Source organism: Pelophylax lessonae (assembly GCF_965119305.1).
Source record: "Pelophylax lessonae genome assembly, chromosome: 2".
In the NCBI taxonomy this organism is placed as follows: Eukaryota; Metazoa; Chordata; class Amphibia; order Anura; family Ranidae; genus Pelophylax; species Pelophylax lessonae.
In genome coordinates, this window is record NC_138769.1 from 574205954 (window position 1) to 574232199 (window position 26246).

General features: G+C 44.6%; 1 protein-coding gene across 1 annotated transcript in view; it reads right to left on the reverse strand.

Annotated features, from left to right (window-relative positions):
- Positions 1-26246, reverse strand: part of R3HDM2 (R3H domain containing 2) — a 271423-nt gene that overhangs the window by 211348 nt on the left and 33829 nt on the right. The window lies entirely within an intron of this gene.

Genomic DNA, 26246 nt, shown 5'->3' on the forward strand with positions numbered 1-26246 from the left:
TAGCAGCAGTCTTCCCAGCTTTAGAAACTAGGGCAAACTTGTTAACAGGTTTATATTTAGAGATCTAAACAGCTCTCGCATAAGAATTTATGCAAGCATTTCTATTAAGATTATATATATATTCAAATCACATGCACATTTTTTAATCACAATTTTTCCAAGGGTGATTTTTATTTTATTTTTTTCCAAGTGATAAAAATAACAAAAAAAATAATTATACAAGCTACTAAGAAAACCTGCACAACAGGTCCAGATCACACACACCACCTTAACTGGCCCATGCCCCCTGTATTCAGTCAAGAGGCTCAGACTAGAAATCTAGGTAAATGTGGAATTGCTGTGAAGACTGGTGGGATTGTGCTTTTGATAAGCAGGTGGCTGTGGGGGATGCAGAGCAGGAGGGGGTTGTGAGGGCTGCTAGCAGTTGTCTGTGTCTTTTTTTGCCTAATTAAAAATAAAACCGAAGCAAGATGAGGACTCGGCACATGGCAGATTTTGGGAGACATTTGTTAGTGGCAGGCAGAAGCAACGAACAAGGTGGGGGAAATGAAGTCACATTTTGCAATCTGTCAATATACTTTTAAGACTTGTAGACATCAGATTCCCCCAAAAACAGACAATTTGGAGCAGAATGCTACATGTAAACTTGTATGCTGATGAGAACTTCATAAAACTACTTGGGTCCACCAAAAGTAGACTTTACATTAAGAAAATATGATTAAACAAAAAAATAAATAAAAAAAATAAATCATTGCTTTTACAATTTGAAGGGGAGGCAGATACTGAATAATGGGCCTTTGGAACAAAATTTTTTCGATATTAACCAAGCAGCATTCATGACAAATAAGAAAAATGAGACTTCATTACTAACAAAGCAGACTCAAGTTCCATTCTTCAACTGCTATTTTCCTGTAAAGGATCCAACATGACAAGGTTGTTCATTTCCTATTTATATACCACTATACTCTTCTCTAATCTCTGTAATGGGGGAGTTTATAGTGCAGCAGTTCCTAAATGAATGTGCACAAATTATGCTGTGGTGCCCTATATACCTACCAACACCAAATCAAATATCCATTCATGAACTACACACCTTAAATCCTTTATTGACATTACACTGAAAAAAATAAAACTGCAAGTAATAGTATACCTGCAGCAAACTTAAGTCTTCAAATCAGATTAACATGTACTTCAAAAGACACAACCATTTTACAAAGAACAACAAAGAGCACACACCGTAGTGTCATTTATGGCAGTCCTCAGATTTCGAGAAATGACAGTCAGTGCACATGTACTTCTTGTTTAAACCAATCAATATTGTCTTTACACCAGGAGAAAAGGGGGGCACATTTTTAATCAAAGTTTGGCAGCAGATCCTTAACGCATCTGACGGTGGGAATCCCCTATAATGCCAAAGGCACATCAATGACGCCATCACATGAATGAATGGAGAGAGGGAGGGGTGAATGAATGGCAAGAAAAGAATGTTATATTTTCTAATAACCTCGTTAGCTGAAATTCCCTACTAACAGACACAGTTAAGCTCTTTGACTGTAAAGAATATGTTTAAACCGCTCATCTGCTGAGACAAATGGATTCACCTCCGATTTAAGCAAGCCAACAAAAACATGCATTTCATTTTTTCTTACCCCTTCCTATTTATCAACAGGCAGCAAAAAATGCATCAGCAGCAACAATGAACATACATAACCTGAAACATACGCAAAGCGTCTAAAATATAGCACAAAGAACGCCTGTCTTCACTGGAGCCACCGAGAACATCCTTGCTCTGTAAAGGCATTTTAACTCTCCAACCACCAGAGGCTTGGAAATGATGAAATGGCCTTGCCATCACCAGCACGAGTTTATGAATGGGATAAAACAATCAGTGAACAGGGAAGGGATGAAGTGACAGTCGCTGCATACAAATGACTTCCACTCACCGTTAGAGGAAGGGGTGGGGGGGTGGTGGGTGAGAGGCTGATTGATGAAAATCAGCTATTCCAACCTATGAAGGAGATCATCTTTGTCATGTGCAGGAGCAGGTCGATTTCAACGCAATTCAAATGCTGGATTTTTTTTCACATTTTTTTTTCTTCTGCCAAACTGCCTTAAAATTTAGCCCCCTCCTCTTTTCTCTCCTTGTGAATGGATTGCTATGGACTCTGGCTGCCTTTCCTTTGCCAAGATAATTGCTCTGACAAGCTGCTCCGAAGCAGGGCAGAGCCCAGCTGTTCCCATCCGCTGTCACACTGAGAGTTCTGCCAATAGTCGCGCACACAGCCACCCACACACACTCGCTCTCCCTCTTGCTCTCATTCAAAACACTTTAATGGAACAACCTCCGCAGCTGCTTAAAGATACAGTGTACCTTGCACAAAAAAAAAAGAAAACAACTATGTTAACAGTCCACAAGAATAATGTAAGGCTCCTTTGACACAAGCAGCCATGTTCAGTGTCCCCTAAAAAGGCAATCTGAGGTGGAACGTTTTCCGAGGGCAGTAAAAAGAGGATTGTAGGTGTTCAAGAGGCAATACTTTGACTTTTTTTAATTTTTTTATTTGTTTGCTTTTGCATGGTCAGATCACGTCACAGCTGTAAGCCAAGCAATTGGCTGGCAGTTGCAGTCGAGTCCTATTCACTGCCCCATGTCAAACTCTGCAGGTTGCATTAAAATTCCCATGGCAATGTGTACTTCCTCAAGCAGCACCATATCCACCTGAAGGTGGGTGGCAAAAAACTAAGACAGCAAAAAAAACAACACACAAAACAATCGCAAAACTCTAGACTTACTATCTTTCCTGTGACATTTTCAGAAGTAGTACTTCTGAACTCTTGAAGGCCAGAACACTTAGAGCCGGTTCACATTAGAGCGATCCGACTTGCCGGGGCGACCTCACAAGTCGCGGTGAGCTGCTCGCACCGCGACCTCGGAGCGGCCAGCACAGACTTCATAACATTGAAGTCTATGCAGGTCGCTCCGGGTCGCCCCAAAGAAGCTCCGGACCCTTTTTCTAGGTCGGAGCGACTTGTGTCGCTCCTATTAGAACGGGTCCACAGCTTCTCTATGGCAGGCGACCAGGCTGTGGACCAGGTCGCCTGACAGGTCGCCCCAGTGTGAACCGGCTCTTAGGATAGCTATACATGTGTACACAAATAAAGGAATTTCTCCAGCCTTCTAGTTTATTCGGACAGCCAGCACTGACTGCATTGGATGCTGTCACTTTTCGGCTGACAATTTTCCACCTAACTCCGTTGCCAAAATCAGACTTAAAAAATGGCTCGTCTAGCTGGGTGGTGCCAACAAGGCCACCCATGGTGCAAATTCCTGTACATTCAGCACGAATCAGCCAAAACTCTATAGCCAGGCTTTAGTTTATCATAAACTACTGTTGCCTTATGAGTATGTGTAATCTCCATTACTGTGTTGCCTGATGAGGAGTTATGTATAAATCTCCATTAGTGACTGTATATAGATTGAGATATATATATATATATATATATATATATATATATATATATATATATATATATATATATATATATATATATATATATATATATATATGTACGAGATATTGAGTATGGATTTCAAACGGATAAGTATGTTTGAAATGCATGCCTGGGCTACCTGGGAGGGGTCTGCTATTTACACTGATAAACAAACTGTAGTACAGCCCCGTAATTATATTCCTTTTCCCCAGACATTATGGGGCCAGAAAATAATTGTTAATCATCCATGACAGGTCATTCCTTTATCTCGCCCTCTACTTCAAAGACTGGCCCTTTAGATCTCTCAGCGATCCGCCGAGACCCTGAGCAATTCCTTCCCTCCCCAGCCCAGTGCTTTACTAAGCGCTGAAAGGGAGGGGACAGTATAGAGCCGATGACTGACAGTCATGACTTTATACTCAGAGCGGAGGGGAGAACTGAGCAATCAGCGTTTGATCGCTCAGTTCTCACTACAAAGCCGGCGAGGGACAGATGGATTTCTGATCGATGCAGCTTCCACCTAGATTAGTATAATTTTTTTTTTTTTTAAGCCATACTTCTCTCTTAAAACAAGAAAAAGCACCAAGTAAAGCCGAAAAGCCTGAACATTCCAGGGGTTGTTTGATCATTATCCACCTATAGGATAGTGTGTTGTTTGCCACCGTCCCTGTCGAAATGTTTATGGGGTTAGGTACCTCAGGCCTAAAGATTGGTGGGACTTTATGGGCAAGGTATAGATAGTAAAAAGGAGTATAATACTTGGTAAAAATAAATTTTGTTTACTGTATGTAAAATCATATATATACAGTATACAGTGGTAATAGTGAGGGGTTGTAGACCCCTGAGTGAGAAGGGTGAGGAAGAATATAGAGTAGTGACAGTGTGTAAATAGTGACTTGGTAAGATAGGAAGTTTCTCTATTTCTTTTAAGAGAATCTTCCTCTTTTGCGTCCCAACGCGTTTCGGCTCGCTCCTGGAGCCTTTTTCAAGGGTATGAGTCACATAATATTCCTGAAATAGTCAGATAAATACTCTCAGTTACATACTGGTGATACCTATTGATTGGTATATCAAGCAATGGTATCTCCAGACAATATTGTTACATACATTTTGTTTTGCCGGGAGTAGAGATGGGGTTCCCTCTAGAAACAGCGAGAGCGTGAGCCTTGTAAGCCTGCAAGGTATTAAGTGAGTTTAGGAAATCATATTTGTATCAACCAATGCTGAGTGTTGTTGGAGTTAGACTTACTGGCTATGGTCTCAGTGCCCAAGATCGCCAGAAGGGACATGAGGAAGGGTCCCATTCAGGTGATGCTAGGGTGTCTTGCTGGGTTGTACTCCAGATTGGAATGGTATATCCAGTCAGGGAAAACTCTGGAACAATGATTTGAGGAGTTAAATTCAGTGTATGGGAATTATTGAGTGCAACCGACATGTATAGACCCTTTCATAAGCTAGTACCTTGTGGGTTCCTTGCTTGCGTTGAGGTCGGGCATATAATTGTATGCCTGTTGGAGCCTGTTGGATGATGTGCTCCGATCTGCAGGGGTGCATAGGTACGATGTATTGTATGTTATATGGAGATAATATAATATATATAAAAGTATATATGTAGAAAAATGAAAAAAATGCAAAAAATGCAAAAAATGAAAAGAATGGACGGTAGAGTGGTATAGGTCACTTGTGCTTGTTGTATTATTGTGTTTTGGAATAATATATGTGTATAGCCATCTATGGGCTTTAACACTTCTGGCTATGTATTCGCCACTTATTCCATTAATGTATATTGTACCATCTATCCGTGCATCTTTGTGGTAATTATTGCTTCAATTTGAGCGACAGTGTGTTGCTGAATGCATTTGCAATTCCTGGTAGGGAGTCAGCAAACATGTGTGGGAGTTTGTTAGGTTTGTTGAGCCCAATATGTATCTGGTAAGCAAGACCAAAGGTATCCTCATAATGGGGGTAGCAAAGACAGTGTGCACAAATGTGACTTTATTGTGGCTGTTACATGTATAGAACAATGCTGGCCTGTTAGGGCCAGTAACTCACTTTTGAAACACTCTCCAAAGTGCGGGCTTGTAGCGGCTCTTGGGTACCTCTCTCCTCTCAGCCTGTGTGAGAGTGAGAGGACCCGATGCTCCCCGGCCTTATAACGAGGATCGCGCCGCACGTTCCTCTCACTGATTCCCTTCAGCTGACGTTGGGCTGTGGGGCGCGTGCGCGAGTTGCGCGCGCAACCTCCCCTACGTCATCCGGGATATCAGCTGGCGGCCGCCGACAAGGTAAGGCGTGCTTCCACTGATGTGGGAGGGGGCGAGATGACGAAGCCTCATCGCTTCTGTGTGCCCTGGTCGGCCTGGTGGGCGGCGACAGGGGCTTACCTTGTCGGGTGTTTTTAATGGGAAAAGTCATGTCATAACTCTGCGGCTCACATGAGAAAATAAATAAATAAATAATACAAAGCTGGCATATAATAAATAAAAAAAAAAAATGAAGTAAACATATATAATCTCATTAGTGGTCTCATAGAACAAAGTATTAACAGCAGTGTGCAGTTGGATCTGAATGTCAATGGGATGACAGATGTTCTGGGAGGGGGATATGGATATACCCCGGGATGGTTACCCGTATGCTAATCGGATTGGAGGTTGGGAAAGCCTGTGCCCGACATATTTGGACCATTAGGGGGTACAGTGATAGATGTTTTTGTGGGGGGGGGGGGGAAGGGTTTGGAAATAGGAGGTATGGAGCCAAAAGCGGCGACATAAAACAGTGGTGTTAGTGGCCCACCTGTGTATCTAGGACTGGAGTTTGGACTGTGGGCAGGAAGGGGGGAGGAGTCCGAGCATCGATCGTAAAATCAACGATCGTGGAGTTTAGGAATAGAGATGTAAAATCGTGTTAAAATGATAAAGCGAATGATAGAAAAAATAAATAGACAAAATTAATAGAAAAAAATTAATAGAAAAAAATTTATTAGTAGAAGAATGACCCAGGTTTCTGATGTGTTTATATTCCAGTTATCTCAGTCCGTTTTCCCAGAAGAGAAACCCTCTAGGAACGGTCTATAGCTTTCTGCTTCATTTAATCCTGGTGGTGTGGTGGCTTTGAGGCGTTGAATCCACCTCATCTCAAGTTGTAATAGGGTCTTGTTCCAATCACCCCCCCTCCTGGGGATGTGAACCCTCTCTAGGGCCATGAAGGTTACATTCGGCATTCTATGGGCATGTTTGTGGGCCACATGACGTCCTAAAGGTAAATAGAAGTTGCATAACTCCATGCTGTTCATATGCTGGTTTACTCTTTTGCCAAATTCTTGCTTTGTTTTGTTTTGCCAACGTAAAACGCATTGCAGTCGCATCTCATTAAATAGACGATGCCCTTCGTATGGCAGTTCGCATAGTGTTTAGGTTCAAATGGCTCTCCATTTGGTAAGGTGGTTTTTATGCATTTTTTTATTACTCTGCAGCTGTCGCATGTACCACATGGATAGGTCCCCCTTACTTTGCATGGGTCCTTGCGATTTCCTTCACAAAATTCACTTCTGATTAGGTCGTTTTTGATTGCTCCTGCTTTCCTATATGTGATTGGTGGCTTCTCGGTGATGAATCTTTTTACATTTGGGTCCTCGTTGAGGATGGCCCAGTGTTTCTTTAGGATGTTGCTTATTTTATTGTGTTCGTTCGTATATCTCATAATGAGTCTCGTCTTGTGTTCTTTTGGTTCTGGGTCCTTGTTCTTTTTCTTAAAAAGAATATCTCTTCTGTCTTTTCTCACCACTCTGTTGAACGCCTTCCTAAGGGAGGTCTTGGTGTAGTCTCTTTCCATCAATCTACAAGTCAGTGCATCCGCTTCTTTTTTGAAGTCTTCATATTTGGAGCAATTTCGTCTGATCCTTAGGAATTGACTATAAGGGATCGCTTGTTTTAAGGGGGTTGGATGGAAACTGGTTGCATGCAGGATAGAGTTTCCTGCAGTGTCTTTACGGTATAGGGTGGTTTTTAGCGTTCCATCTTTTTCTTTATAGATCCAAGTATCCAAAAACGGGATCTTTTCTTTGCTGTAGTTTAACGTGAAAAACATGTTAAAGTTGTTGTTGTTTAATTTTCGTCTCAGGTCTGGGATGGATTTTTCAGGTCCTGTCCAGACGATCAATATGTCGTCAATAAATCTCTGCCACATCAGTATATGGTCAGTGTATGGTCTATTTCGGTCATCCATGAGGAATTCCTGTTCCCAGGTTCCTAAGTAGAGGTTTGCATAGCTGGGTGCACAGCTTGTGCCCATCGCCACACCGCATACTTGCAAGTAGTGTGTGCCATCAAACGTAAAAAAGTTTCTTCTCAGAATATATTCCAGCATATTGATAATGAAGTTGTTGAAAGCTGGGTCTTCTAGGCTTTGTTCTCTCAGTATTTTACTGATGGTTGCTATTCCTTTGTCGTGTGGGATATTGTTGTACAGGGCTTCTACGTCCACTGTAATAAGTATCGAGTTGGTTGGGATTGTTATGTCTTCCAAAATTTGTAGCAAGTGCATAGTGTCTCTTACATAGGATGTGAGGCTTGTCACGTATGGACGAAGGTAGGCGTCAATAACTTCACTCATGCCTTCTGAGATACTCCCATTTCCTGAAACAATCGGTCGACCTGGAGGGTTCTTCTCGTTCTTATGAACTTTGGGTAACGAGTAGAATGTTGGAGTCCGTGGATATTTTGTCCTTATAAAATTCCAGAGGGTAGGTGATATTATCCCATCAGTTCCTGCTCTGTCGACTTTCTGGTAAAATTCCTCTTTGTACCTTTGAATCATAACTGGGGAGATTTTTGTGTAACATTTTTGGTCATTCAAAATCTTCAAGCACATCTCCTTATAAAGTGTGTTATCCATAATTACGACATTTCCGCCTTTGTCAGAAGGCTTGATCGTAATGCCTTCTAGCTCTCTTAGTTCTCTTAATGCCTTTTGCTGGGATTTAGTTAGGTTTTGCTTGCATTTTTCTCTGGGCATCTTCTCGATGTCCTTTGTAGTTTCTCGCACAAATAGTGCTATTGCAGGGTTCAGATTAAGGGGAGGGAATTTGTGTGATTTTTTTCTTAAATTTCTTCAATATTTCATCCTTGTCTTGTGGTTTTTCAATGTCCTCTTCATCCCCACTATCAGTGACGTCTGGATTGTCGTCTGTCCATTCATCAAGGCCTCCCTCCTGTAAAAGGAGATTGAGGTCTCTTAAGGCGCGGAACTCCGCGGCCGATAGCTGGGGTTGGGGTTCGCTCATAGTCGTTTGCTTACTGTACATTACTTGCTGGAGAAGTTTCCTAGCAAAGAGGTGGATGTCTTTTATGGCTTCGAACCTATCCACCGGTTTGTTGGGACAAAATGATAGGCCCAAGGTAAGTACCTCTGTCTGTTCCTTCGTTAGTATGTGTGAGGAGAGGTTGATAATAGTGAGTCCTTGCTTGGTCATCCCCTTGTTGGTGTTTGTTGTTTCTGTTATTTGTTCCCCTTTGTCGATCTTCCTCGCGACCCTAAAAAAGGTCTTTGTTTCTTTGGGTCTTGTTGGGATCTGGTAAAGATCTGGTGGTGCTTCACCGGGGGTGCATTTGCCATTTCATTGCTCGGTTCTTCTGGTGCGTCAGTGTCCTCCTCATTCCTGTCGGTGGTTTCCACGTTGGTTCTTTCCAGTTCTTTTTGTGCTCCCCAATGTGGTTGGCGAGCTTGTGCTCTTTTCCTTTCATCGTTCTCCCCTCCAGAGGTATATGTGGAAGAGTCTGAGGAGTAATTTCTCGGGTTTCTCTGTCCATATTGTGTTCTGTTCCTTGATGTTTTGTTATTGGTCCATCTATATGCCCTGTTCTGGCTGAACGCATTTTTATCCCTCCAATATTTCTTTTCTTTCTTTCTTAAAATTTCTTTACTGTGTTGTTCCAAATGCTCCTTCAGTCTTTTTTCCTGTTCCGAGTACAGGGTTACCGACTTCAAGGGGGTTAGTTGTTCATAGACCCCCTTAATCTCGTCTTCAATGGTCTTTAATTGGTCTTCATATTCATTCTTAAGGAGGAGCATTAGATTCTTTGAGCAAGTGTTGAGTATTTCTTCCCATTCTTTCTTCAGTTTCGTACTGATATTTTCCATGGTCGGGAATATTTGTACTCTCAGACCTATGGGATTGATGTTTTCTCGTATATAGCGTTCAAAAGATTTTATGTGCCAGTATAGCGCTGATTTTCGTTCCAAGTGTCTTCTAAGAGTGTTGAATAGGGCCGTAACGTCAGAGTCCTGTTGTTCTTGTCCCTGGAAGGTCTTATGTATACCAGTCATTAGGTTTTCCCATTCTTTTCCGATTAGTTCTCCGCTTGTGTCTTCCACTTCTTCCAGGTTCATAAATGTTATCCACCACTTCTTTTAGTGGGGGAAGGTTAGAGTTGCAATCGGTTATTGGTGTTCCAACCTCCTTGTTTGGTTACCAAGCTCAGTAATCTGTCAGAGGGGGGAAACTGTACTTTTTTACGATTGCTCACAGTATTTTGTCCGATAACTTGTTTATACTGGGATCCTGCTGATTGATTCCAGTGTTATCAGATAGTATAGAGACATGTCTTTTGTAAAGGGTGAGGTTGGATGATGATCAGTGAGGTGTGGATGTGTTGTCCATCCTAAATTGTAAATTCTAGGGGTTGTTTGATCATTATCCACCTATAGGATAGTGTGTTGTTTGCCACCGTCCCTGTCGAAATGTTTATGGGGTTAGGTACCTCAGGCCTAAAGATTGGTGGGACTTTATGGGCAAGGTATAGATAGTAAAAAGGAGTATAATACTTGGTAAAAATAAATTTTGTTTACTGTATGTAAAATCATATATATACAGTATACAGTGGTAATAGTGAGGGGTTGTAGACCCCTGAGTGAGAAGGGTGAGGAAGAATATAGAGTAGTGACAGTGTGTAAATAGTGACTTGGTAAGATAGGAAGTTTCTCTATTTCTTTTAAGAGAATCTTCCTCTTTTGCGTCCCAACGCGTTTCGGCTCGCTCCTGGAGCCTTTTTCAAGGGTATGAGTCACATAATATTCCTGAAATAGTCAGATAAATACTCTCAGTTACATACTGGTGATACCTATTGATTGGTATATCAAGCAATGGTATCTCCAGACAATATTGTTACATACATTTTGTTTTGCCGCGAGTAGAGATGGGGTTCCCTCTAGAAACAGCGAGAGCGTGAGCCTTGTAAGCCTGCAAGGTATTAAGTGAGTTTAGGAAATCATATTTGTATCAACCAATGCTGAGCCTGAACATTCCATTCTACATATCAAGAGTCAGTTACACCTTAAATAGTGAAGCCAAGTCAGGAATAGGCTTGCACGATTAATAAAATAAGTAATCAATAGCAGCCTCCATTTTCATAGCTTTACAGGTACATTTTAAGATCACTGAGAGTCTGCGTCCATCATTCTGTATCAACTGCACCTTTGAAAGAGGTCAGAAACTGAGGCGGTGGCTACAACGCTGGTCCAGATCTAAAGAGCTATGGCTCTGGACATCCCATTTTTACGTAAAGAAGTCCATTGATTTTGCTAGGTGGCAAAACCTAAGTGCACAGCATGTTCCACGTACACACACCCAAATGTATATTAATATGCGTATGTAAACAGCGATTGCACTCCAAGTAAGGTATTGCTGGAAAAATAGGAGAAAGCGCAATAGTTCTAGGGCGATTATTCAATATTAACTCTAAACAAATGATATATCTAAAGCAGTGGTTCTTAACCTGGGTTCGATCGAACCCCAGGGGTTCGGTGAGTCAGTCTCGCGGGTTCGGCGGAGGTCATTTCTGAACTGGTCTCTGAAAGACAACAGCAGAAGTCACACTGATTTGCAGTAAATATTCATTATTATGTTTTTGTGTGAAAATCATGTTTTAATGGTTTTGTTCTTTAATGATTTTGTTCATTTTGTGCACCTACTGTATGTATAAATATATACCTAAATATATACCTATGTTTTGAATTTGAAAAAATCATATTTTATTTTTCCAATTAAGAAGGGTTCAGTGAATGTGCATATGAAACTGGTGGGGTTCAGTACCTACAACAAGGTTAAGAACCACTGATCTAAAGGCTTTGAAACTTTACCTATTGACAATTGGTACTGCAGTTACTCATAGTTTGGCAGGAGTGTGCAGTTTTAAAGAGTACGTAGACCAAACATTTCATATTCCCGATATGTGTCTGCTGTACCATGTACTTCTATGAAAAAATGACCTGTTCTCTTTCTACTTCTTTCTTTGTGTGAAATCCCTGGTGTTCCTGCCAGTCCCTCTCTCATTTCCTATTACAAACTGACCACAGTAAGCAGGAGAGCACAGAGTAGTGTAGTCAGCTATCTAGCTATCCTGGGAAAAAGGGTATTCATAATGTTTTTTATATCTATACCGAAATGGTTTGCTTTTCATTTCTATTTTAAACTGTGAGTTGTTTTATAAGGTGATGGTTTACAACAATTTTAAATCTTGGCATTTTTGATATCATACACTCAATGCAATCCACATTTTTTAAACTTTATAAAAAAAAATTGGGTAATCTATTGTGTGTGAGCACTACAATAAAGTTTCATACATTTTCTTCTTGTAAATATAAATTTGATAAAACGTTTAGAAAAACTGTGCCCCATAAAAGATTGCAACTGACACAATTTTGTTCCACAAGGCCTCAGCTTTCAGAAAATATATAACGGTTTGGGGTTTTAGGCAATTTAAAATTGCAGCAAGATCTATTTGTTGGTGCATTAAGGTTGGTTACAGCTGTGGCACGCTGCAAACTGGTGTGATTGCGCCGTTTAAAATGTAAAGTGGTTGTACACCTCTGAAATTAAACATAAACAAAGCATATCCTTCTATAGTGTGTGCTAGACTCAATTAAAGCACCTAGTTAAAATCCTCTCTGCGCTTATCTTCCACGGCTATCTGTGGGAGTCACTTCTGACAATTAATCTCTGCATCAGGCCATACAGGGAGATGGCTCTGCCCATTCCTTCAGGACACCACCCCCCCACACCCCCACCCACGAAATGACCGTAAGCCTCAGCTGTGCATGTTTCCCTATGTGACTGTAGAGGGGTTGATCTCAGATTATTCAACTCTGTGTGATGTCAGATCCCTGTCCCCTTCATTCTGGAAGCTCAGACAGACATTTATGAATGAACCTGCTGCAGATAAACAGGTAAAACTTATATAAGCAGATTTATTTAATTTCGGTGTATCACCTGATGTAGTCACAGAGGGGAAAATACCTATTTGATCCCCTGAAGATTTTGTAAGTTTGCCCACTTACAAAGCAATTCAGGGTATATAGTTTCTTATCATAGGTGTATTTTAAATGATACAGAATATCAACCAAAAAGCCAGGCAAACACATGATACAAAGGTTATAAATTGAGTAGCAGTTCAGTGAGTGAAATAAGTATTTGATCCCTAGGCAAAACATAACCTAGTAACTGGTGGAGAAACCCTTGTTGGCAAGCACAGAGTTAAGATGTTTCTTGTAATTGGTTACCAGGTTTACACATCTCAGGAGGGATTTTGGTCCACTCTTCTTTACAGATCTTCTTTAAATCTTTAAAGTTATTGTAAATTTTTTTTTTTTAACTTAACATGTTACTTACCTGCCCTGTGAAGTGCTTTTGCACAAGGCAGCCTGGATCCTCCTCTTCTTGGGTCCCTCTTTGCTGCTCTTAGCCTCTGCCCTCAGTCGAGTGGCCCCTACAACAAGCAGCTTGATACGGGGGCACCTGAGCCGAACTGCAGCTCTGTGTGTCCATTTAGACACAAAGCTGCTGTTTGGCCCCCACCCCCTATCTCTCCTGATTGGCTGAGTGACTTATCGACAGCCGCAGAAGCCAATGGCGCCACTGCTGTGTCTCAGTCAATCAGGAGGGAGAGTCCCGGACGGTCGAGGGACTCATGGACATCGCTGGACCGGGATGGGGCTCAGGTAAGTAAGAGGGGGTGCTAGGGAGGCTGCTACACACAGAAGGGTTTTTATCCGAAATGCATAGAATGCATTAAGATAAAAAAAAAAAACCTTCTGCCTTTACAACTCCTTTAGGTTTTTTGGCTGTCGCTTGGCAACTGGAAGTTTCAGCTCCCTCCATATATTTTCTATAGGATTTGAGCAGTTGTTTATCGCTGGACATTTTTTTCCCCCTGCAAGGTAAAGTCATAATGTGCTAGTATGCATCCCATACTAACACATTATATGAAACTTACCTTAAAACGAAGCTGTTCCAGCACCAAGATGTCAGCACTGCAGCCGCTTCCATCTTCACCAGTCTTGCTTCCAGGTTCGCGGGAATGGGTGGCAGTTCCTTTAGAGCGCATGAGCCAGTGATGTCACTGGTTGCATGTAATGTACATCTCTCCTAAACAGTGCTCGTTCAGGAGACTTTTACACTACCTATAGGTAAGCCTTATTATAGGCTTACCTATAGGTAAAAGACAGTAAAAGGAAGTTTACTTCCTCTTTAAAGTCTGGAAACTGGCTGGGTCACTGTATAACCTTAATGGGCTTTTTCTTGAGCCACTCCTTTGTTGCCTTGGCAGTATGTTTTGGGTCATTGTCATGCTGGAAGATCCATCTACAACTCATCTTTAGTGTTCTGGCTGAGGGAAAAAGGTTGTCATCCAAGATTTTACAATATATGGTCTCGTCCATTGGCCCCTCAATGAGACAAAGTCAGCCTGTACCTTTAGCAGAGAAACAGTCCAAAAGCATAAGGTTTCCACCTCCATTCTTGACTGTAGGGATGGTGTTTTACTCTCATCTGACCAGAGCACTTTCTCCCAATCCTTCCCTGAAACATTTAGATGTTCAATGGCAAACTTCAGACGGGCTGGTACATGTGCCTTTTTGAGGGGGGATCTTGCAGGTGCTGCAGGATTTTAATCCATAGCGGCGCATTGCGTTACCAATGGCTTGTCTGATGACTGTGGTTCTAACTGCCTTGAGATCATTCACAAGCTCCTCCCCGTGTAGTTCTGGGCTGATCCCTCACTTTTCTCATGATCATCCTTAGCCAATGAGGCAAAATCTTGCATGGAGCTCCAGACAGAGCGATTGATGGTTATTTCGTATATCTTCCATTTGTGAATAATCGCTCAACCGTTGTCTCCTTCTCCCCAAGCTTCTTGCTGATAGCCTTGTTGCCCATTCCAGCCTTGTGCAAGTCTACAATCTTGTCTCGGACATCCTTTGACAGCGCTTTGGTCTTGCCTATGATGTTGAGGTTTGAATGGAAGAGCAATTCTGTGGACAGGTGTTTTTTATACACAGCGAGTTGTCGGTTAGGAGTAGTGCTGCAACGATGCGTCGATGTAATCGATTACGTCGACTACAGAAATCCGTCGACGTGCGTGAAAGGCGTCGACACGTCACACCCCCCCTGCTCACATTGCCGGCCTGGCCGCTGCATTGATTGGGGCTGCTGCAGGCTGCACTGCCCCTCCCCCGGCCCCCGCTGCGCTCCAGTCTAGAGTGTCCGGCTCTTCTACGTCAGCCGATGTGAGCGGCATGATGTCCCGGGGTGGCTGCGCCTGCGCATCAACTGAGCTGACTCTCTGTGGCTGCAGACTGCCACCAACGCCGATGATCCCTCCCACTGTCCCACACAGACGAGACGTCACGCGCCACTCCAGCAGCATCATGTGATCGCTGGTGAGCCTGAGGGGTCTGCACTGGGAGGGGGGGGCTTACTAAGTGGTCTGTACTAGGTGGGAGGGCTTACTGAGGTGTCTGCACTGGGAGGGGGGCTTACTAAGTGGTCTGTACTAGGTGGGAGGGCTTACTGAGGGGTCTGTACTAGGTGGGAGGGCTTACTGAGGGGTCTGTACTGGAAGGGGGCTTACTGAGGGGTCTGTACTAGGTGGGAGGGCTTACTGAGGGGTCTGTACTGGGAGGAGGGGGTCTGTACTTTTTGTTATTCAAAGGATTAATTAGCTAATCAAAAAAAAAAGAACACTCAATTAAGCAAAAAAAAAATAAAATAAAAATAATCGTTCGATTAGTCCACAGACAAAATAATCATTAGCTGCAGCCCTAGTTAGGAGCACCCTGTTAAATTGACAGGACTAATCTGTGTACCACATTAGCATATACTGTAGCCAGTCTTTGGGAGCCAGAATTATTGTTGGTTGGTAGAGGGGGGGGGGGGGGTGATCAAATATTTATTTTACTCACTGAACTGAAACTTAATTTATAACATCTGTATCATGTTTTTTTCTGGATTTTTGGTTGATAATCTGTCTCTATTTAAAATTTCACCTATGATAAAAATTATAGACCCTTCAATTCTTTGTAAGTGAGCCAACGTACAAAATCTGCATGGGATCAAATAATTATTTTCCCCACTGTATGAGGGTTTACAACCACTTTAAAAAGAATTCAGAAAGAGACATGAACTCTAAGCAAAAATGGATTTTTGTAAGATCTTACCGTAAAATCCTTTTCTCTTAAGCTCATTGACAGACGTAGTCTTCTTGATTCTCAAGAGCTGGGTTATGTTGTCTCCGCAGGAGTAGGACTAGGCAGAAAGACAAAACGTTCTGGCTCCACCTTAGGGGCAGTCCCTGAGGGTATATCCTCCCTCTCTCTGCTACAGGGAATCAGTTCTGTTTTAAAGCAGTACAGAGAATTTAACCCAACCCAACTCAATGATAGAGGGGCGGGTACTACGTCTGTCAATGAGCTTAAGAGAAAAGGATTTTACGGTAAGATCTTACAAAAATCCATTTTTCTCTATCGCTCATTGACAGACGTAGTCTTCTTGATTCTCAAGAGCTGGGACATCCAGAAGCAGTGCCACAAAATGAGGGGTGGGATTGACAGAATAAAAATCCAATCTAGAAGGCCCAACCGGAGCCAACCAGAAGTATCAAAGGACTCATCGAGTAAACAGATGAGACCTACCCCACAAATCCTCGAGGTAGACCAACAGTCTCCTCAAACAGTGGCCTGCAGGAACCTTGCAGCCAGAAGAGGCATCTGACGATGCCATCACATAAACCTTATACAATATTGTAAAGGTATGAACCGACTACTAAACAGTCGCCTTGAAAACCTGAACCACTGACGCCTGATGGCGGAAGGTCCAGGAAACTCTAAGCGCCCGAGTAGAATGCGCCTTAACAGGGAACGGGGGATCCCGACCCTTAGATAAAATAAGCCTATACCACCGTCTGTCTGATCCATCTAAGGATGGTCGCAGCAGAACAGGCAACCCCTTCTTAGGGCCATCCGTGATCACAAACAGTGAATCCGTCTTACAAATTGAATCCGTAGTATTTAAGTATATCCTGATCGCCCGAACTACATCCAAGGAATGCCATGCAAATTCTCGAGGATGATTGGGCTAAGGACATAGGAAGGACAATACACTGTCCTTATTCAATGAAACTTTGAAACCACCTTAGAAGGAAGGATGGATTCGGATGAAGAACAACCTTATCCCTATGAACCACCAGATCTGGGGAACAACAGTATAATGCAGCCAGTTCTGACGCCCTGCGTGCTGAAGTGATAGCCACCAAGAAGACCACCTTCTGGGATAAAGTAGGCAAGGGAATCTCCCTGATATTTTCAAAGGGAGGTGTCTGAAGAACCGACAGCACCAAATTAAGATCCCAGGATGGTAACGGCGCGTGCACTGGCAGAGCCAGGTGTCGCACCCCCTGGATGAAATTCCGCACCAAGGAATGAGTAGACAAAAGCTTCTGAAAGAAGATAGCAAATGCTGAAACCAGACCCTTGATAACACTCAAGGCCAGCTTCTGCTCAACTCCCTGTTGCAGAAAGCCAATATTCGGACTACCGAATAAAGATGTAGATGGAACCCAAGGGATTCACATCACACAATATAAGACTTCCATGTACGATGATAATCTTTCTGGAAGTCGCTTTCCTTGTTTTAACTAGAGTAGGAATAACTGAAGCTGACAATCCCTTGTCCTTCAGCACCTGGGTCTCAATAACCAGGCCGTTTAAAACCAGCGATCGTAAAGCAGGATGGAAGATCGGTCCCTGAGACAGTAGATCCTCCCTGAGAGGAAGTCTCCACGGGACGTCCGCCATCAGTCTGACCAAGTCGGCGTAACAAGCTCGACGAGGCCAGTCCGGAGCTGCCAGGATTACTGGAATTCCTTCCTCCTCTATCTTGCGAAGAAGTCTTGGCAGTAACCCAAGAGGAGGGAAGGCATACATTAGCTGGTATTGCCCCCACGGGGCGATCAGTGCGTCTGCGGTTTCTGCTAGAGGATCGCGGGAGCGAGCCACGAATCTCTGAACTTTCCTGTTGAATCGAGATGCCAACAGATCCATATCCGGGGTGCCCCATCGTAGGCACAACTGGTGGAAAACGTCTGGATGGAAGGACCATTCCCCCTGATCCAGAGTCTGACGGCTGAGATAATCTGCCTGCCAATTCTCCACCCCCGGAATGAACACCGCAGAGATTGCTGGAACAAATCGTTCCGCCCAGCGAAGAATGCAAGCCACTTCTTTGGCCGCTCGGACACTCTTGGTGCCCCCCTGGTGATTGACATAAGCCACGGCCGTGGCGTTGTCCGACTGGATCCGAACCGGGCTGCCCTGGAGCTGCTCGGTCCAGTGAATCAGACAAAGTCTGATCGCTCTCAGTTCCAATACATTTATCGGTAACCTGGATTCTTCCGGGGACCAAAGTCCCTGGACAGATAACTGACCGAGAATTCCTCCCCATCCGGATAGACTGGCATCCGTGGTCACTGTCGTCCAATATATTGGCAGAAATGACTTTCCCTGGCTGAGCATCGGAGACCGAAGCCACCAGACCAGAGACTCTCTGGTCTGTTTGCTCAATCGGATCTGATTGTCCAGGGATTCCGGATTCCGATTCCATCTGAGAGGAATCTCTTGCTGAAGAATTCGGGTATGGGACTGGGCAAATGGGACTGCTTCGAAGGAAGCCACCATCAACCCCAGACCCCTCATGCAAGTCCGAAGGGAAGACCAGCTGTTGGTGGACTGCTGATTGAATCTTTCGGAGTTTCCCTACCGGAAGAAAAAACTCTTGTCCTGTCTTGTGTCTAGAATTAGACCCAGATATTCGAGCCTCTGGGTGGGAACCAGAAATGACTTTTGCTGGTTCACCAGCCACCCGAATTCCTGTAAAGAAATCATAGTAATTTCTATGTTTTGTAGCAAGGTCTGAGGAGACTCTGCATGAAGCAGAAGATCGTCTAGGTAACCTAGAATCGATATGCCTCTTTGGAGCAGAAGTGCCAACATTGGGGCCAACACCTTCGTGAAGACCCGCGGAGCCGTGGCGAGACCGAGAGGTAACGCCACAAACTGATAGTGGTTCTCTTCTACGGAAAAACGTAGAAACCGCTGATGTCCTGCGAAAATGGGAATGTGAAGATATGCGTCCTAGATGTCTATGGACGCTAGGACATCCCCTGGATGCAGAAAGGCTGCTACTGTGCGAATGGACTCCATTCTGAATCTTCTTATGTAGACAAAGGAATTGAGTGCCCTTAAGTCCAGAATTGGACGCACTTTGCCCTCTTTCCTGAGTATTGTAAATAGGTTTGAATAAAAACCCCTGAAAGCGTTCTGTCCAAGGAACGTGGACTACCACTCCTTGTTGTAGTAAATCTGTGACTGCTCTCCACAGATCGTCTAAACGATCCGGGGATAGTCGGCTATTGGAAGGGAAGAATCGCGCCGGTGGGAGAGATCGAAGCTCGATCTTGTACCCTGACCTTATGACTTCGCAAACCCATCTGTCCGGGATTCTGGAAAGCCATGGATCCGGGAACCGGCGAAGACGTCCCCCCCACCCCAGTTATGGGTGGGGGGCGCACCTTCAGGCTTTGGACGGTTTATCTTCAGGTCTAGAGGGGGCGGGCTTTTGCTTGCCCGACCAACGACCCCTGACGCCTCCTGCAGGAGCTTTGGAGGACTTAATTTTTTCACCCGCGGGACGAAAAAAACCTCTTGTGAGCAGAAAAAGAAGGCCCTCGTCTTTGACGAGTTCCTTTACCTTTAAAATTTTGCGGTAAAAAGGTGCTCTTTCCACCCGTGAGATCCTTAATGATCTCATCTAAGTTGGCTCCAAATAGACGCTCTCCTAAAAAGGGGAAATTAGCCAATGCTTTTTTGGAACCTTGGTCGGCTAACCAACCTTTTAGCCACAGTGTACGCTTGAGAACCACCGCTGAGACAGATGCTCGCGCCAATAATGAAGTGGCGTCTAACGCCGCATCACACACAAACTGTAACCCCTGTATCATCTGTTCCAACAAATCTGATACCGCCTGAGGGACCTCTTCTAGGTCCCGGCGTAACCACTTGGTCCATACAGTTACAGCCTGCGAAACCAGACCAATAGCAATTATTGGTCTGAAAGCTGATCCAATCAAGGTAAACATGGTGCGAGACATAGCTTCTATCTTGCGATCCACTGGATCTTTAAAAGACGGAGCGTCTTCTAGAGGAATAACCGTGGCTTTATTCAATCTAGCAATTGGTGAATCCACCACAGGTGGTTCTGTCCATTTCTTAATGAGGGTTTCCTCAAACGGATAACGCCTGTTAATGCGTTTAGAAATAGTAGAAATGCGTTTTGGCAGACTCCATTCTTCTTTGATTGGATTGCCAAAACATTTGGGCAATGGAAAAAACCTTCGCCACTAGATGCGTTTTTAGTCCCAAAAGGGATTTCAGTTTCAGCTATTTCTGACGGAATACCCTGTAATCTTAAGGTCTCTTGAACAGATACCATGAGTGCGTTTACCAACGCTTCCTCTCTGGCTATGGCTGATGCCGAAACATCCTCCTCACTGTCTGAAAAGACAGGACCCGAGACACCAATCCCAGATGAAGTACCTGCAACTGCAGAAATAGGCTCAGAGTCTGAATCTGAGGTTTCAGATAATATGGGGTTAGGCGGGGGTCGCTTACTTGCGCCCTGTCCCTGACAAGCCACTTCCACCCGGGACACAAGCTTCCATAATAGCGGACAATGATTTAATCGTCAGTGGGGTGCTGGAGGATCCCGCAGACCCCTCGAGGGGATCCGGAGGAGATACATGAGTGGCAGGGTCCATGATAATTCAGGACACCTTTGCCAGAAAACACAAAAAAACTTTTTTTTTTTTTTTTTGTGTCTCCCCCTAGCGCAATAGCGCCCCTCAGAGTACCTGCTTCTCGATCCCACAGAGAGAGAGAGGGACCCCCAAGGCTCACCAACCGATGCAGTGAAGTTTCCAACCAACTGCAGTCAGCGTCTGTCTTTACAGACTGGAAGGAGCTGTTGCTTTTTCCCGGGTAGAAGGACGTGGCTCCGCCCCCTGTGTACGCCTTCCGGCGTTCCCAGCTCTCCACGAGGTAGCTGGGCTCATGAAACATGGCCGCCCCCATATAGGAGACATTAGACTCCAAAAACATGGCGGCCGGCGTGACCTGAGGACATGCATGCACCTGGTCTACGGCAAAATGGCGGCGGACCGCCGAAAACGTTTTTCCCAGCACATCCACCTGCATCTCTGCTGAGTGGCGATTGATAGATCTACAGGAGATACACTACAAATAAGGTAGGATTATACCTCCTATGTCTGCTGTAATGCTACAGTCTGCTGGGTAGAGTGTTAGCTCTCAAACCAAGTCCACTTCCCACAAACACATACTGTATTTACAAGGGGGACTTTTAGTGTCAGATATATACTGACCATGTATGGAGGGGCCCATAATTCATACTGCCTCATAACGAGGAAAGAAAAAAGGGAACGTTTACTCACCATACCGAACCGACAGGCACCCTCTCTTCACAATACCCTCTCCACCGGGGTGGGGGTTTGTGGACCACTCCGGACGCCTCGACTCTCAGGTTCCTGGCGTCCAAGCGAGACTTTTAACTCGCAAGGTCAGTCCCTCCACTGGGACTCCGTCGCGGCCGACCCAGCGCGGAGCTCTGGTCTGCACGCGCTCGTAGGCAGAAACCGGGGTGACCACTGGATCTCAACATCCAGCCCGTCGCCCGGCCCCGCATACTTACTTGAATGTGTCGCGGCCGACCAAGCGCAATGCAATGGTCTGCGCGCGCTCGTAGGCCGGCTGGGGTGACCACTAGTGTCGCCCAGTCCGGCGTTTTTTGCTTGAAGATCTCACAGGAAAAAAACACTGGAGAAAAACTACCTAAAAAATATTTCTTCTAAAGAAAAAATCTTGCCAGGACCAAAAAGATCCCAGCAAGGAGCTTAGGTCCTTACTCCTGACTAGACAGAAAAAAACTGATTCCCTGTAGCAGAGAGAGGGAGGATATACCCTCAGGGACTGCCCCTAAGGTGGAGCCAGAACGTTTTGTCTTTCTGCCTAGTCCTACTCCTGCGGAGACAACATAACCCAGCTCTTGAGAATCAAGAAGACTACGTCTGTCAATAAGCGATAGAGAAAACTTTTTTTTCATAGTTTTGGATAAAATAGGTAAATTCAGAACCTCTGTCAATTTTGGAGATTCCCCTTTCATTCGCTCTCCCAGTGACAACTGTCAGCGAGACTGGAGGTGAATGGAAGCTCCCCAGTGGGGACACAGACAGCCATAGCATTTTTTTTATTGATGTGCCTGCCGGACTGGAGAGAGCGAAGGCTATCTCCTGCCTCAGCTACCATCCTCACTGGGACAAGTGGGAAGGAAATCCAGAGGAATGCAAAGACCGATAAATCCTTCAATGATCTAGCGCTTTTCATTCTATCCAAAATAAAAACAAGATTGTTGCTCTAATTTAATGTGCAATTATCACAAAAATAGTTCAAACTAGGAGCAGTCAAGCGCTGCAGAAAATCAGGAAACAAGGACTTTCATAGTAAATAAAAGTAAAGGACAGACAGTAGCTTTCATTTTTAATGTGCATTAGCCATTTGGCTTCTGAATACTGTCCAGCCCCACTACTAGTTTAAAGAAGGTCTAAATCGGAAAAAAGTAAAACACCCTCTGACAGTCCATAACAAAACTAGTGCTAGTACTAGGGATGCTGTGAAAATTATCGGCCGAAAATATGGTTATTAGTGTGTTGTCGATAGCAAAAAAATGTGCCGATATTGGCCACTTAAAAACAAAAGCAATTTTGTCCCAATTTTCATAGGTCATGTGACTCAAACTGCAATAAAAAATGCAACACCGGGTGCATTTTTATATTCCTGGTTTCAGGCCAGAATTTTCATTTTAGTGCACCACTAGCTAGTAATAAATCTAAGCCCTATAAAACTAAGGCAGTCAATGGGCGAGTCATGTTTTTTTCTCATTCAACCTGCAGGTTTACAAGGGGAAAAAAAAAAAGTGTGTGGATGTGGGGGATCCTTCCCACTGAGCCAACGTATTCCAACAGCGGAAAGACTTCCCAAAAATCAGAATATACTGATCATGGCTGCACTGATGAACAAGCAGTGAAACTTTGACAGAGTGGTTGTACAGAGGTTGATTGGTAGATCAACTTCTGTACAACCTCCCTGCCCATAAACAAAATGAATACAACCTCCCTGCCCATAAACAAAATTAAATGCAGCCAGTCCCTACTGAACCAGCCGAATTTGATCCATGTAAGACAGGCTTAAGTATTCAAATTGTTTATTAGGTTGGGAGGCAATGAGAAAAAAAATGGATTTTTGTAAGAACTTAACAGTAAGTTCTTACAAAAATCCAGTTTTCTCTATCGTTCATCGACAGACGAGGCTCATCTTCAGGACTTATAGGGATGTCCCAAAGCAGTATTATCATGAGGGGTGGGAAAACGCAGAAAAAAAAACTAAAGTCCCCAATGGCTAAACGTAGCCAACCAGGTAACATGGAGCTCAACCAGGAACAACTGGAGCTCACCCGGAAAAAATGTAACCCTTAGAGAGAAACTAAAAAGAGTCATCTTAAACTACAGCCTGCAAAACCTTCCGTACAAAAGAAGCATCCGCGGATGCAAAACACATCTACCTTGTAGAATTTTGTGAACGTATGCAAAGACAACAAGTTGCCGCCTTGCAAACTTGTAGCACCGACGCCTGATGGCGAAAAGCCCAAGAAGCACTCAGCGGAGTGAGCCTTCACTGGGAAAGGAGGAACCTGACCCCTCAGTGAATAGGCCTGCACCACCACCTGCCTGATCCATCTGGAAATGGTCGCAGCAGACGCAGCCAGTCCCTTACTAGGTCCATCAGTAAGGACAAAAAGAGCGTCTGATTTTCAAAAGGACTCAGTGGTCTCTAAATAAACCCTGATCACCCGAACCACATCCAAAGAATGCAAGGCATACTCCTTAGGATGGTGAGGTTTAAGGCAAAGTGAAGGCAGCACAATGTCTTCATGCAGATGAAAATCAGAAACAACCTGAGAAAGGAACGACTGATTAGATCGACTGATTAGATCGAAGTACCACCTTATCCCTGTGTACCACCAGATAAGGTGAGCGGCAAGACAACGCCGCCAATTCAGTACTCGCCACCAAGAAGGAAACCTTCTGAGACAAAGAAAGCAGTGAAATCTCCTGAATTTTTTCAAAAAGGAGGCTTTTGAAGAGCAGATAACACCAGATTTAGATCCCACGGAGGTAACGGGGATCACCTCGGAGGAGCCATATGGCGCACTCCCTGGATAAAAGTCAGGATTAGGACATGCGTTGAAAATATATAGCCAAAGCCGAAACCTGGCCTTTGATAGTACCCAAAGCCAACTGCTGTTCAACCCCTTTCTGCAAAAAAGCCAAAACCCTAGCGGTTAGAGGGTGTACCTTCAGCGATTCACACCATGAAATGTACGATTTCCACGTACAATGGTAGATCTTCCTGGAAGTTGACTCCCTAGCCTTCAAGAGTGTAGGAAAAAGAGTCAGAGAGACTCTCATCTAATGCCCCGTACACACGTGCAGATCGGCCGTCTTTTGTCCCCGGGCTGTCGTGTCTGTTGAAAAGTGCAAAAGACTGCACAAGAATTTTGTCCGCCGACTACAGCCGACTGCAGAAGTGATGTCATGTGATGGTTAACTTTCCCTGTGTTTTTTCTTTTCTGAGCATGCCCAGTCTTGCAAATCTGCTGTCTGTCGGCCGAATTCTGTATTGACTGGCGAACAATCGGCCGCTCTGGTGTCGGCATACAAAAATTTTAATGCTTGCACGACAGATTCTGTTCGGCCGAAAGTGTGCTGTCGGAAGCATCATACTAACAAGCCTACAATCGGCCGATCGGTCGTCAGCCGAAGCTTTTTGGCCGACAATCTGCACGTGTGTACGGGCCTTTACACCAGACTTTCAACAGCCACGCCATCAAAGCCAGCGACTGTAAAGCAGGATTTAAGACCTGACCTTGAGACAGCAGATCTTCCCTAAGAGGAAGTCTCCAAGGGGTGTCGGCGGCCAGCCTTATCAGGTATACATACCAAGACCGGTGAGGCCAGTCTGAAGCCACTAGAATGACCGGAATGTTTTCCACCTCTATCCTGCTCAGAAGCCTCAGCAGGAGTTTAAATGGGGGAAATGCATAAAACAGCCGATACCGACCTCAAGGAGCCACCAGTGCGTCTGTGGCGTCGGCCAGAGGATCTCGAGACCTGGCTACAAATCTCTGCACCTTCTTGTTGAGGTGAGAGGAAAACAGATCAACCTCGGGAGTCCCCCACCGAACACACAGGAGACAGAGCACCTCCAGGTGTAGGGACCACTCCCCTTGATCCAACACCAGACGACTCCGGTAATCCGCCTGCCAGTTCTCCACACCTGGAATGTGTACAGCAGAGAGGGCTGGAACAAAGCTTTTCGCCCAGGCCAGAATCTCGGCCACCAAGACACTCTTGGTGCCCCCCCCCCCCCCTAGTAGTTGATGTAAGCCACAGCCGTGGCGTTGTCTGATTGAATCCGAACCAGACAACCTTGCAGACGAGTAGTCCATTGACTCAGACAAAGCGTTATCGCTCTGAGCAGTAAAAGGAAGGCCCCTACCTAGTACGGGGTGCCTTGCCCCTAGAGGATTGGGGTAGATTAGTGCTCTTACCCCCTGTACCTTTTATCAACTCATCCAGAGAGGATCCAAATAGCTTCTCCCCTGTAAAAGGAAGAGAAGTCACAGCCTTCTTAGAAGCCTGATCAGCCAACCAGCATTTCAGCCATATAATGCGCCTAATAGCAATCCCCACTGCTGACGTCCTGGCCAACAACAAAGCTGAGTCCAGGGACATATCACACAAACACCAGGGCTTGGGTCAACTGGTCTATGAGTTCCAGTACCGCAGGGGGAAGCGTGCCGTTTCCAAGTTACTTTTCAGTAACTTCACCCATTCAGTAGCAGTCTGCGCTACTAAAATATTCACAAAGGTAGCCATTAACATGTGACCTGCTACCACATGTAAATGGCGAGACAAGGATTCCACCTGTCTATCCACGGGATCCGGAAAGGTTGGAGACTCTTCCACCGGTACCAAAGTCGCTTTATTCAACCTGGCCACCGGAGAATCCACTTTCGGTGGTACAGTCCACCTACTGGACACCGCCTCCGCAAAAGGATAACGGCGTGCAAAACACTTAGGCACCACCAACGTGCTTAATGCGTCGCCATTGTTCATCCAAAATAGTGTAAAACAAGTCAGGACAAGGAAATACCTTGCCCGACTTATGAGATTTGCAGGAGCCAAAAGACACCTGTGTATCTGACGCTGTGGGTACATCAGCCGATTTCACGGTTTCCC